The sequence below is a fragment of the Metopolophium dirhodum genome, chromosome 2 (genome assembly GCF_019925205.1).
Source record: "Metopolophium dirhodum isolate CAU chromosome 2, ASM1992520v1, whole genome shotgun sequence".
Taxonomy (NCBI): domain Eukaryota; kingdom Metazoa; phylum Arthropoda; class Insecta; order Hemiptera; family Aphididae; genus Metopolophium; species Metopolophium dirhodum.
In genome coordinates, this window is record NC_083561.1 from 20,287,571 (window position 1) to 20,300,239 (window position 12,669).

Here is a 12,669-nt window from a genome sequence, read left to right on the forward strand (position 1 = left end):
TCGATACCGTTGCAGTTCCATGATAAGATTTTGAAATCATTCATCATTGAGTGTAGGAATGGCGTTTATGATTTTCAGGACTGTCGTGATGACCGCATTTTTTGGTGCGACATCTTTGCATTCTTGAGCTGTTGTTAGGAGATCTTTGATTATTTGTAGGAGCTTTGGTGCGTTTATTGTGGGTTCAAGTTTTTCTGTTTGGTGCTTTGTTACTCTTGCGTATGATTTGGTTTCTGTTTCTTTGGTGACTTCGTTTGTTACGGGTAGTGTTATAGGTGTTGGAATTGTTGTCAACACGGATTTTTGTACAAATTTGTTTCTTGTCTCTCTGGTGTGATCTATTTTTTCTTTGCATAGATCTATGTAGTATGGGCAGCCCCTATAGTTTGCGGTGTGTTTTCCATTGCAGTTGCAGCAGGTTGGAGTGTCGTCTTTTGGCTTCTTGCATTCCTTATTTGGATGATTTGCTCCGCACTTTACACATCTAGGTGGGTGACCAAACTGAAGCGATGAATGGCCAAATCTCTGGCATGAAAAGCATTGAGCGGGACCCATTGATTTATATGGTTCTATTTTTACTTTGACGTATAAAAGTTCAGTGGTTTTGAATATTTCTTTCGCATTTACTGTGCGTTTTAGGGAGACCATGTGGATGGGAAGTCTTTTATCGTTTTTGACAAAGGCACGGACAAAGTTTGACTAGATTGCTTTGCTTTGCTTTGAAGGGGCGGCTATTCCGTTAACTATACCAGGCTTTTGCCTCTACTAGTGGATGAAAGTTTGTGAGGGTGGTTATTTAAAATTGTTGGCCTACCCATGATAGGGTTTGATCCTATTTTTAGTGGTTGGAGGGGGGTGAGTTTTACCTAAGAGTCGGATGTGGGCATGAGCAGAGAAGGAGTTTTTGTAGAACATCAATTTAGATTGGGTACGGATAGAGTTTTGGATAGACTTGAAATTGGCTTGAAATAGTTGATGAATTAATTAAGAAACCGTTTATTTTAGCTTTTAAAAAATGGCAATGTATTGAATTCAGAAATCTTACTGGAAAAAATATAAGATGCGATTTATCACCTAATTATCGAAATAATGAACATCCATTGTTTGGTGTTGTTTTTTTTCAAAAAAATAGATTAGACAATCAAGATAGTAATGCTGCTTTTTTTGATGATTGTAATGTTGTAAATTATTCTTTTAAAGTTAATGGAAAAAAATATCCTAATGAATTGCAAAATCTTGATTTTAATGATATGAAATTTTGTCAAGCATATGAAGATCATATGAGTTATAAAAAAACCTATTATAAATCACATGAAGAAAATCCATTAATGTATTTAGATAAAAAAATGTTTAGAAAGAGACCATTTTTTGTTGTTAACATGAGTAGACACCAAAGTCAAATTGCGATCTCCAACTGTACAGTAATTTTAAACGTAGATTTCAGTCAAAATTTACCTGATAAAACAATTTGTTATATTTGTTTAATTTCTAGGTCAGTGTATACGTTTGATATTGAAAGAGGAATAGTTGATGAAAGTTTTTAAAAAAAATCGTTCTATACTTTAATTTTTCAAGATATTTTATCTTGAAAAAAAGTTTTTCATATTTATTTTTTGATTAGATCAAGAACACCAATAAATTCTTCATCAAAATTAACAATTTTACCTTTCAAATCTAAAATATAAATTTCTATTTTTTGAAACCGATTTTTACTCACTGGTCTATATATCATTTTATGAGGTTTAATCAAAGCACTATTAGAATTATATTGAAATAAAAATAAAACTTCATCATAATGAGATAGCTCATCAATGTCATGTGTAATAGATTCTTCAATTATATTACAATGTACTTCTAATATTTTGTTGTTATTATTTAATGATGAATTTTCTCCATAATGTGTATATATTGTATCAATCCCTCCTAAACTTAAATTTAAATCTTTATCAAATGAAAAATAATCTTTTGTTGTTATTTTAATATAGTTATCATTATTTTCCAACTTCATAATCGAATTGAATAAGATATTTAAATGCTCAATTGAATAATTTCCTTTTAATTCAGTTTTACTATTTTTAGTAGAAATAATACCTTTAATATTTTTTATAAAACCTTGTGTATAAATCATTACTTTCTTTGTACCTATTATTTTATAAAAAATATCTGGTGCTACTTCGAATGAAGCAGGCCATCTTTTATTTATAGGGATTGCATTTGTTATAAAATCTCCAATATAATCAATACCTAAACATTTTGATAAATATTCATCAAAACATAGACCGATTGAGGCTGAAATATTTATAAAACCATCAATTAATTCAAGAGTTATTTTAGGAAAATCGTAACAATTCATTAAATTTTCAATTTCATTTATTGTGTATATTCCTTTAAAAATTGTGTCCATTGGTATTTCACCATTTCTACCTAATCTAAATCTACAATCTTGTTCTATATTTATATAATTTTCATTAGAATTAGGATGATAAATTATTGGTTTACTACTAACCATTGAAAAATCAAATTCACTGTTTTCGAAACCTAAATATTTTTTTAATTTTTCATCTAAATTATAATAACAAGGAGATTGAAATGTAATTCTATTAGTTTCATCAGAGAATGATATAATAAGTGGTTCTATTTCTTTGTTCAATTGTTCAATACTATATCTACCTGTTTTTATATCTATTTTATTCTGTTTAATTGTTATACAACACTCTGATTCAATATTAATAAAATTGTTGCCTTTCAAAACTAATGAATAGAGACCTAAAAAATGATCACTATCATTATTGTGAATAGGTTTGTTTAAATGAATACAACCCTTTTTAACTTTTATAAATACCATTTATAAAAGTAAATTTATTTTTTTATTTAAAATCAAAATCATGTCTTGTTTTCCCATTCTTTAAAATTTTTTCACAATTATAAATAAGATTCAATTTTGTTTCCGAACATGTATTATACCATGTTATTTTGTTTTTTGTAAATTCATTTGTATATCTTTCTGGTAAATTTAACATATATTCATCGTTTAATACAACACTTATTCTTTTTCCAAACTTTGTATCAATCATTATGAACTTATTTACTTTGTATGGTTTTCCTTGTTCCAAATCATTAAATTTTATAAGTGTATATCCATTGTTCATTTTATTTAAAGCATCTTTAAAGTTTTCCATTTCCATTTCTTATTTATATTAGAAAATATAAATTTTTTTTATTTTCAATAATTTTTTTAAAAATTTTCTATTTAAAAAATTTTTTCAATATAAATATAAAAAATGAACGAAACTTTATATTGTCTTAAATGTAAAATTCAAACAAAAAATATTAATGCAAATAAAATTCAAACAGTTAATGGTAGATGGAGAATTTCATCAATATGTTTTAAATGTAACACAAATAAAAGTAAATTTATAAAAAATCCTACAATTGGACATAATATTTCCAATAAAAAATTAAATGACACAGATAAAATGATATTAGCTAAAGAACTTCATAAACCCGTTAGAAAAAAATTTCCTAAACGAAGAATTTTTACTAAAGGTATTGATGATTTATGGGCTGCTGATTTAGTTATAATGAGAAATTATTCTGATGAAAATGAGGGTTATTCTTATATAATAACTGTTATAGATACGTTTTCAAAATTTTCTTGGGCTTTAGAACTCAAAAAGAAAGATGGAATTAGTGTTTCAGAAGCATTTCAAAAAATAATAAATCAAGCTATATCACAAAATCATCAAGCACCAAATTTACTTCACACAGATAAAGGTTTGGAATTTGAAAATAAACATTTTAAAAAAGTTTTGCAAGAATATGGAATTAAAATGTATCACACCCAAAATGAAGAAAAATCGTCAATTATTGAAAGATTTAATAGGACTTTAAACAAAAAAATGAGATTACAATTTGAAGTTACAAATTCTAAAAAATGGATTACAATTTTACAAAGATTAATAGATGAATATAATTTCAAAGACATACATCGATCTATTGGTATGAGCCCTTGTGAAGTAAATAAATCTAACGAAGATGTTGTTTTTCACAAATTATATTCATCAAAAAACGAACCAAAACCAAAAATTAAATTTAGTGTAGGTGATAGAGTAAGAATACCAGCTTATAAAAAAACATTTGATAATAAATATAGTATTTATTGGACAGAAGAAATATTTATAGTTAATGAAATTTTATACACAATTCCTATTACTTATAAAATTATAGATTTAAACAATGAAGAGATTGAAGGGAGTTTTTATAACGAAGAGTTACAAAAAACAAAATTTTAAATGATATTTTTTAATAGAAATTATTTTTATTAAAAAATGAATGTAAAAAAAATAATAATATTTTCTATAATAAAGAATGGAAGGATTAAATAAAATTGAATCTTTAGTTAAAGAAATTGATATCAATAATAAAATGGATGTATTAAATAAAAAAATATATCCTGCTAAAACTTGTGATAAATGTAATTTAACAATTGGTTCCAAAAGTTGGTCTGCTCATTTGAAATCTATTCGTCATCAAAAAAATGATATAGATCAAACAATTTTACCTTGTAGAATTAATACAAAATATAATGGTGTACCAATTAATCAATATAGACTAAAACATTTTAATTTTTTGAAAGTAATGCAAAATGAAATAAAAAAAAGTATACAAAAAAAAAATAATAAATGTTATGTGAAATTTTGTGCTTTTGAATACTATGAATATTCTGAGAGTATTAAATATAATCTAAATAAAATTCCAATTGATGGAAATATTTTCATTATTAGTCAAGGAGATGATGGTTTTGGAAATGGAAAGCCTTATGTTTCTAAACTATTACATTCACCAACTTGGTTAGAACTTTGTCATATAGCCAATGATCAAATTATTGCAACAGGTGATTATACTCACCATTTTCTAGATGATATTAAGTTTATTCAAGATTTAGGAAATATTAAAATGTGTGAATTTAGTATGAGATCTTAATATTATTTAAATATTATTTTTAATAAAAATTATTTTTATTAAAAAATTGAAGTTAAAAAAATAATAATATTATCTATAATAAATAATGGATAATAAAAAAATTGAAACAAGTGTTAATGGAAATGTTAACAATAATAAAATGGTTAACAAAACTTGTGAAAAATGTAACTTAACAGTTAGTTACAAAAATTGGTCTAGACATTTGAAATCTATTCGACATCAAAACAATGATCCAGATCAAACAATTATACCTCGATTTAGACGAACATACAGAGGTACAACAACAACAAATGTAAGAACAAGACAAGAGAGCATACAAAGACCTGCAGATAAAACTTGTGATATTTGTAAGATAACTGTTAAATACAACAGTTGGTCTAAACATTTGCAGTCTATTCGTCATCAAAATAATGGTATAAGACCAAGAATATCAAGAGAGCCCAAAGCACATAGAGTTTTTAATTTTACTGAAGAAATGTTTGAAAAAAACAACACGATTCGACCTATTTTACAAAATGAAGAAACAGCATTTCAAAGTAGATTAAAAACTTATATTATTAAAAATAATATGGGTATTAAAGATGTACAAACATTTTTAAATCGTTTAGATAATCCAGTAATAGGACGACTTAAACAAGAATTAAAAATAAAAAAAATAAAACAAACAAATTTAAAAGTAAATATTTGGTTGTATGCTATATATAAGAGAGGTACTAATAAAGAAAATATGGAATATGAGGAAAAAAGTTTTAAAACACCAAATAAAATTTTAACAAAAAATTCTAACTTAAATGATTTTTATACAAATACAAAAATTAAAATTGTAAAAGAAGAAGAAGATTTTATAATGAAAAAATCTCAAAGGAGGAGACTCCTTTTAAGGGTTCTTCATATATTCCATTACCTAAACATATTGGAAATAAAAAAGCTATTATAAATGTTCAAAATAAAGATGATAAATGTTTTCTTTGGGCAATACTCTCTGCTTTACATCCTGTTGAAAAAAATGGAGATAGAGTAACTAAATATAAAAAATGGGAACATGAATTTGATAAAGAATTTAAAGATATTGAATTTCCAGTAAAAATCACAGACGTTCCGAAATTTGTTAAAAGAACAAAAGATATTTCTATTAATATGTTTTGTTTAGATAACAAAGTAATTGTACCTTTAGAAACGAATGAAATCGAAAAAACTAATCATATAGATTTATTATATTTGACAGTGGATGATAAGGATAATAAAGGACATTATTGTTGGATTAAAGATTTAGGGAAACTAGTAGGAAGACAAAACACTAAAAATACTAAAAAAAGATTTTACTGTAAAATGTGTTTAAATAGTTTTGGTACAGAAAATATGTTAAATGAACATAAACATTATTGTACTAATAATAAAGCAGCTAAAATAATTCTACCAGAACCCTATAATAAAACTTTAGAATTTGAAAATTATAATCATTCATTAAGAGTCCCTTTTGTGATTTATGCTGACTTTGAATGTACACTTCAACCAATATATACTTGTCAACCAAATGATACAGAGTCTTTTACAAAATGTTATCAGAAACATATACCTAATAATATTTGCTATTATATTAAATATAGTAATGGTGATTATAAACCTCCTGTAAAATATTCTGGTCCAAACGTAGCTCAAGTATTTTATGAATGTATGAAAAATGAAGAAATAAGTATTTCTGAAATATATGATAAAATAGTTCCTATGAAATCATTGAATGTAGAACAATTAAATAATTATAATAAATCTAATAAATGTCATATCTGTGAAAGATATTTATCAGATTTACCTCCAATGTTAGAGAAAAAATTTAAAATAATTAAAGACACTATTGAATATTATAAAAATACTGATGATGTTAAAAAATTTAAATTGTATGAAGATAAACTTAAAAACGAAATAGAAAATAAAAATAAAAATATGAGAAAAGTTCGGGATCATGACCACTTAACTGGAGAATATAGAGGAGCAGCACATTCTATATGTAATCTTAATTACCAAAATCCTCGTTTTATTCCAATTGTTTTTCATAATCTTTCAGGTTATGATGCCCATCTATTTATAAAAGAATTTGGGAACGATACTGAAAAAATAAAATTGCTCGCAAATAATGAGGAAAAATATATTTCTTTTTCAAAAGTGATATCACGTGTAGTAACTAGGAATGGTAAAGACATAAAATTATCTACAGAATTAAGATTTATAGATTCATTCAAATTTTTACCTAGTTCTTTAGACAAATTAACAAATAATTTAAGAAATGATTCGAAATTAAATTTAAAAAATAAATTTAATGAACTTAGTAAATATTTTCCTGAAGAACATTTAGATTTAGTTACTAGAAAGTTAGCTTATCCTTATGAGTATATGGATAGTAAAGAAAAATTTAATGAAACATGTTTACCTCCTATTGAAAAATTTTATAGTTCTCTCACTGATAAAAATATAACTAAAAAGGAATATGAAAACTCACAAAAAATTTGGAAAGTGTTTAATATACAAAATATGCGTGAATTCACAAGTTTATATAATATGATTGATGTTTTATTGTTAACAGATATAATAGAAAATTTTAGAGATATTTCTTTAAAAAATTATAAATTAGATCCTATGTGGTATTTTACAACACCAGGATTTGCGTGGAATAGTATGTTAAGAATGACAAAAGTAAAATTAGATTTATTAACAGATGTCGATCAATTGTTGATGTTTGAAAATGGAATAAGAGGTGGTTTATCTCAATGTAGTCAAAGGTATTCAAAAGCAAACAATAAATACATGGGAGATATATTTAAAAAAAAAGAGGAATCAATATTTTTAGAATACTTGGATGCAAATAATCTTTATGGGTGGGCAATGAGTAAATATTTACCTACTGGAGATTTCAAATGGGTTGATAATCTGAATGATTTTAACGTAATGAATATTTCTGATGAATCATGTAAAGGTTATATTTTAGAAGTCGATTTAACTTACCCTAAAGATCTTCATGATCTACATTCAGATTTCCCTTTAGCACCGGAAAGACGTTTTGATGACAAAAAACTCCCAAAATTATTAACAACTTTGTATGACAAGAAAAAATATATAATACATTATGAAACACTAAAATTATATATTAATTTAGGTTTAAAAATAGAGAAAATTCACAGAGTTTTAGAATTTAGTCAATCCCCTTGGTTAAAAGTGTATATTAATTTTAATACTAATCTCAGATCAGAAGCTAAGAATGAGTTTGAAAAAGAATATTTCAAATTAATGAACAACAGTGTTTATGGACGTACTATGATGAATGTTCGAAATCATGTTGATATAAGATTATGTTCTAATGCAGTCCAACTAGAAAAATTAATTGCAAAACCAAATTTTGATCGAAGAACAATTTTTACAGAAAATTTAGCTGCAGTACATATGAAAAGATGTAAAATAACTTTCGAACAACCAATATATGTAGGAATGTGTATTTTAGATTTATCTAAAATGTTAATGTATGAATTTTATTATAATATTATAAAGAAAAAATATGGAAATAGAGTTAGATTGTTATATACAGATACAGATTCACTTATATTAGAAATAAAAACTAATGATTTTTATCAAGATATGAAAATTATGTTAGATCATTTTGACACTTCAGATTATCCAAAAGATAATATTTATGGTTTACCTTTAGTTAACAAAAAAGTCTTAGGCAAGTTCAAAGATGAATTGAATGGAAAAATTATGACTGAATTTATAGGTTTAAGATCTAAATTATATTCACATCGAATCTTAGATACTGAAAAAGAAATTAAAAAAGCTAAAGGTGTTAAAAAAAATGTTGTAGAAAATAAAATATGTTTTAATGATTTTGAAAATTGTTTACTAACAAAAAAATCAAAATATATTAAACAAAATTTATTTAGAACTAAGAAACATGATATTTTTACTGTAGAACAAAACAAAAAAGCTTTAAGTGTTTATGATGATAAAAGATTTATTTTGGAAAATTGTATTGATACATTAGCTTGGGGACATTATAAAATAAATATAGATAGAAATGATTTTGTAAACCATCTCAATACACTAATTAGAAATCAAAATCAAAAAGATTAGAAAAATAGATAATAATAACGCGCACCCTATTTGGGTGCGCGTTAAATATCAATTTCTTTTTAATACATTTTTATTTTAAATAGAACAATTCTATTAAAAAATATTTTAATTATTATTGCATTTAGATTTTCTTAAAAAATATTTTAAGAAATATTTCATTTGGAATTTAATTAATTAATTTCATAAGTTTTGCGAAAAATATTTTAATTATTATTGCATTTAGATTTTCTGATCTTTTTGCACATTGTTTTCTTTGTGATCTTTTATTGATATAATATGAAGTGAGCCAGAACATACATATATATACTACTTACGTCAAGTAGAGAGTAGGAGAGAGGCAGGATCCTTGAGGGACACCTGCGAGTATGTGTCTGGTGGACGAGAATGAGTCTTCGATTTTTATGATGAAAGTGCGGTCAGTGAGAAAGGATTCGATGATTTTAACGATTTCAGTCGGGATGTTGAGTTGAGATAGTTTGTAGAGGAGACCTACGTGCCAGACTCGGTCGAAGGCTTTCTCTACGTCAAGAAAGATGGAAGCGGTGTTTACGTTGTTGTTAAAGTTCTGGCTGAGTTGGTTAGTAAGTTTGGTCAGTTGAAGAGTGGTAGAGTGTTCTGGCCTAAAGGCAAATTGTTCTGGGCGGATTTTGTCACGGAGATTGTTTTGCAGGTGAGAGAGGATGATTCGTTCGTAAATTTTGGATAGGGAGGAGAGCAAAGCGATTGGTCGGTAGCTTTCAGGTAGTTTGTGGTCTTTGCCTGGCTTGGGAATGGAAATTATTATTGCTTTTTTCCAAGCACGTGGAAAGTAACAAATTCTGAGGGAGCAGTTGATAATTTGTCTTAAGGATAGTCGAATGTTATTGGGTAGAAATTTGAGAGCAGTGTTGGTGATGAGGTCAACACCAGGGGCTTTCTTTTTGTGGAGGTTGTTGATGATATTTTGGATTGTGCCAGGAGTGGTAAATAGATTGGATTTAGTGATTTTAATGTTTTGTAGTGAGTTGAAATGTGCAGTTACTTCAGGGAGGTCGGGGCCAGGGTTTGGTTGGAATTGAAGTTCGAGAGAGTGAACTCAGCTCGATCGGTGGCCGAGAAGACTAGACCATTTGGGCCAGAGAGCGGGTGGGATGCTGGGCGTTTGTGAAGGAGACATTTGTTTAGTTTGTATATGGAACCATCTTGGTGGTCAAGTGAGTTAAGAAAAATGTCCCACTGGTCAGTTTTGTGAGTTTCGAGTAAAGTTCTGATTAGCGAGATTTTGGCGTTAAGTTGACGTTTGGTAGTCGGGTCACGGTTTCTCTGCCATTGACGGCGTAGTTGATTTTTTTCCGTTATAACTAGTTTTATGTAGTCGGGTAATTGGAAGGTTGAGTTTTTATGTCTAGGGATAAATACGCTAGCTGCGATCGCGTGTTGTAGATTTTTTGTTAGACTGTCGATTGCCGAATCGATTGACTGTCTTTTGTTGGTCGGACGTACGGTTTGGTTAGGCAAGTTTGAGAGGATTGTTTTGTATTTTGTCCAGTTTATGAAGCGGTTAGTAATTGGAGGGGACGATGATACCGGAGTACACATGGTCTCCAGAAGAATAGAGTTGTGGTCAGAAGATAGTTCGTTGAGGTTGTCGATTTGGGTAGGGTATGGTAAACGAACGAGTGCGATGTAGAGTATGTCGGGTCTGTGTCGAGAGTTTGTCGGGAAGTGTGTGGGGGATGAGGGAGTTGTAATGGTATAGTCCGATTGTTGAACGTGGTCAAAGGGGACGCGGCCGGCAGAGTTTGTCGAGTGGCTAAACCACAGAGGGTGTTTGGCGTTGAAATCACCTGCCGAAATTTGCCATTCAGCACTTTTGGTTAGCAAGTCTAAGTCGCGAGTCGTGAGTGTGGCGCCGGGTGGTTTGTATACCGCTGATATAAGTACTTCGTGGCCATTTATTTGGATAAGGACGGAAGAGGTTTGAATGAGTGTGTTAAGGGTGGTAGGTTGGTGAACGATGCGTCGGTGAATTAGAACTGCCGTGCCACCGTGGTCAGGCGAGCCGCGGATGGGTGGCAGATCGTTCCTGTAAGTGAAATAGTTAGGAATATGAAGTTTGGTAGAAGGGGATAGACGGGTTTCGTTAAGTAAGATTATATCGGATTTAAGTAGAAGTGCGAGGGAACGTAGTTCGTTGAGTTTGTGTTTAATACCGTTGGAGTTCCAAAATAGTATTTTTAAGTTATTCATTTTGGGGTGAGAGTATGGACAGGAATGTTTTAATTGTAGTTTCTATAAGTGTTTTCGGATCTTGATTGTTAGATAGTGCAGTTAGTAGGTTGGTGAGCAGGTTGAGAATCATTGGTAAGTTAAATTGTGGAACTGGAGAAACTAAAGAAGTGTGCGCTGATTTAGATGTTGCTGCGGAGTAAGTGATTGCAGAGTTTTGTTGATGGGGACATGGTGGTGGTGGAGTGGTCGGGATTGGTTGTGAGGCTTGTTGTTGGACGGAGTTTTGGTTCGGTGATGGAGATACCTGCTGTTTTTGGTCCAAGAATTGTTGGCAGCCTCGAAAGTTTACCGTGTGTGGACCGCCACAGTTGCAGCAAGTCGGAGCTTGTTCAGGGGTTTTGGGGCAGACGTTGGCAGTGTGGTTTCCAGCGCATTTAACACACCGCGGCGGGTGACCACAGTTACGGGAACCATGGCCAAAGCGTTGACACGAGAAGCACTGGGCTGGGCCGGAGGGTTTAAGAGGTTCAACCGAGATTTCCAAGTAAAATAAGTTGGTAAGGAGAAATATATCCTTGGCAGTCGGGATGGTGGCGATATGCACAAGACATATTGGCATAGGCTTTTCTGGGGTGCCAAAGCGGCGGACGAGTTTTACGGAATGACCCAGGGACTCAAGTTCATTCTTGAGTTCGTCCGGAGTAATGTCGTTCGGAATTCCCTTCAGAACAACCTTGAGGGATCTTTCCTCGGGGAGGGAAAAAGTGTGGAACTCGGTCCCATGTTTCAGCAGGGTGCTTTGGATTAGCCGGAATTGGGTCGCATCGGCGGCCTTTAAGGTTACCCGTTCGCCAGAGGACTTGGCTGATAAGGAGCCTGGTTGTAAGTTGGGGAGTGAGTATATGGTGGGCGCGACCAGGAAACGGAGCTCATGATTATGGGTGGTGGTCTGGGGATTGGTGGAGATTTATACGGAGATTGGGTTGTTGGGGCGGTGTTGGTTATTGCAGGAAGTAATGTGTCTGTAGATTGTACGGAAGTTAGTGAGGATCGTGAGTGTTGAAACGAAGCGCTCGAGTCAGAGAAGGAGTTGGGGAGGGGGGATCGGAACGTTGACGTGCAATTTTAAGTGAATGGTTGGTAGGAGGGTTACCCCCTTTGCGTTTTTTGCCCATGAGTGAGTGGGCGTGGGTGTGTTTTTTGGGAGAGGATGCTGTGGCTATGTGAGGGCGCGGCCCCACGACAGCTAAAAAAATCTAGTCAAAGCTTTTTTTTTAGCTTTGACTAGATTGTCAAAAGTGTCCGGTATTTATACCCTTTTCGACAACCTAGTCCATCGCTGATTGTTCCGTGTATCTT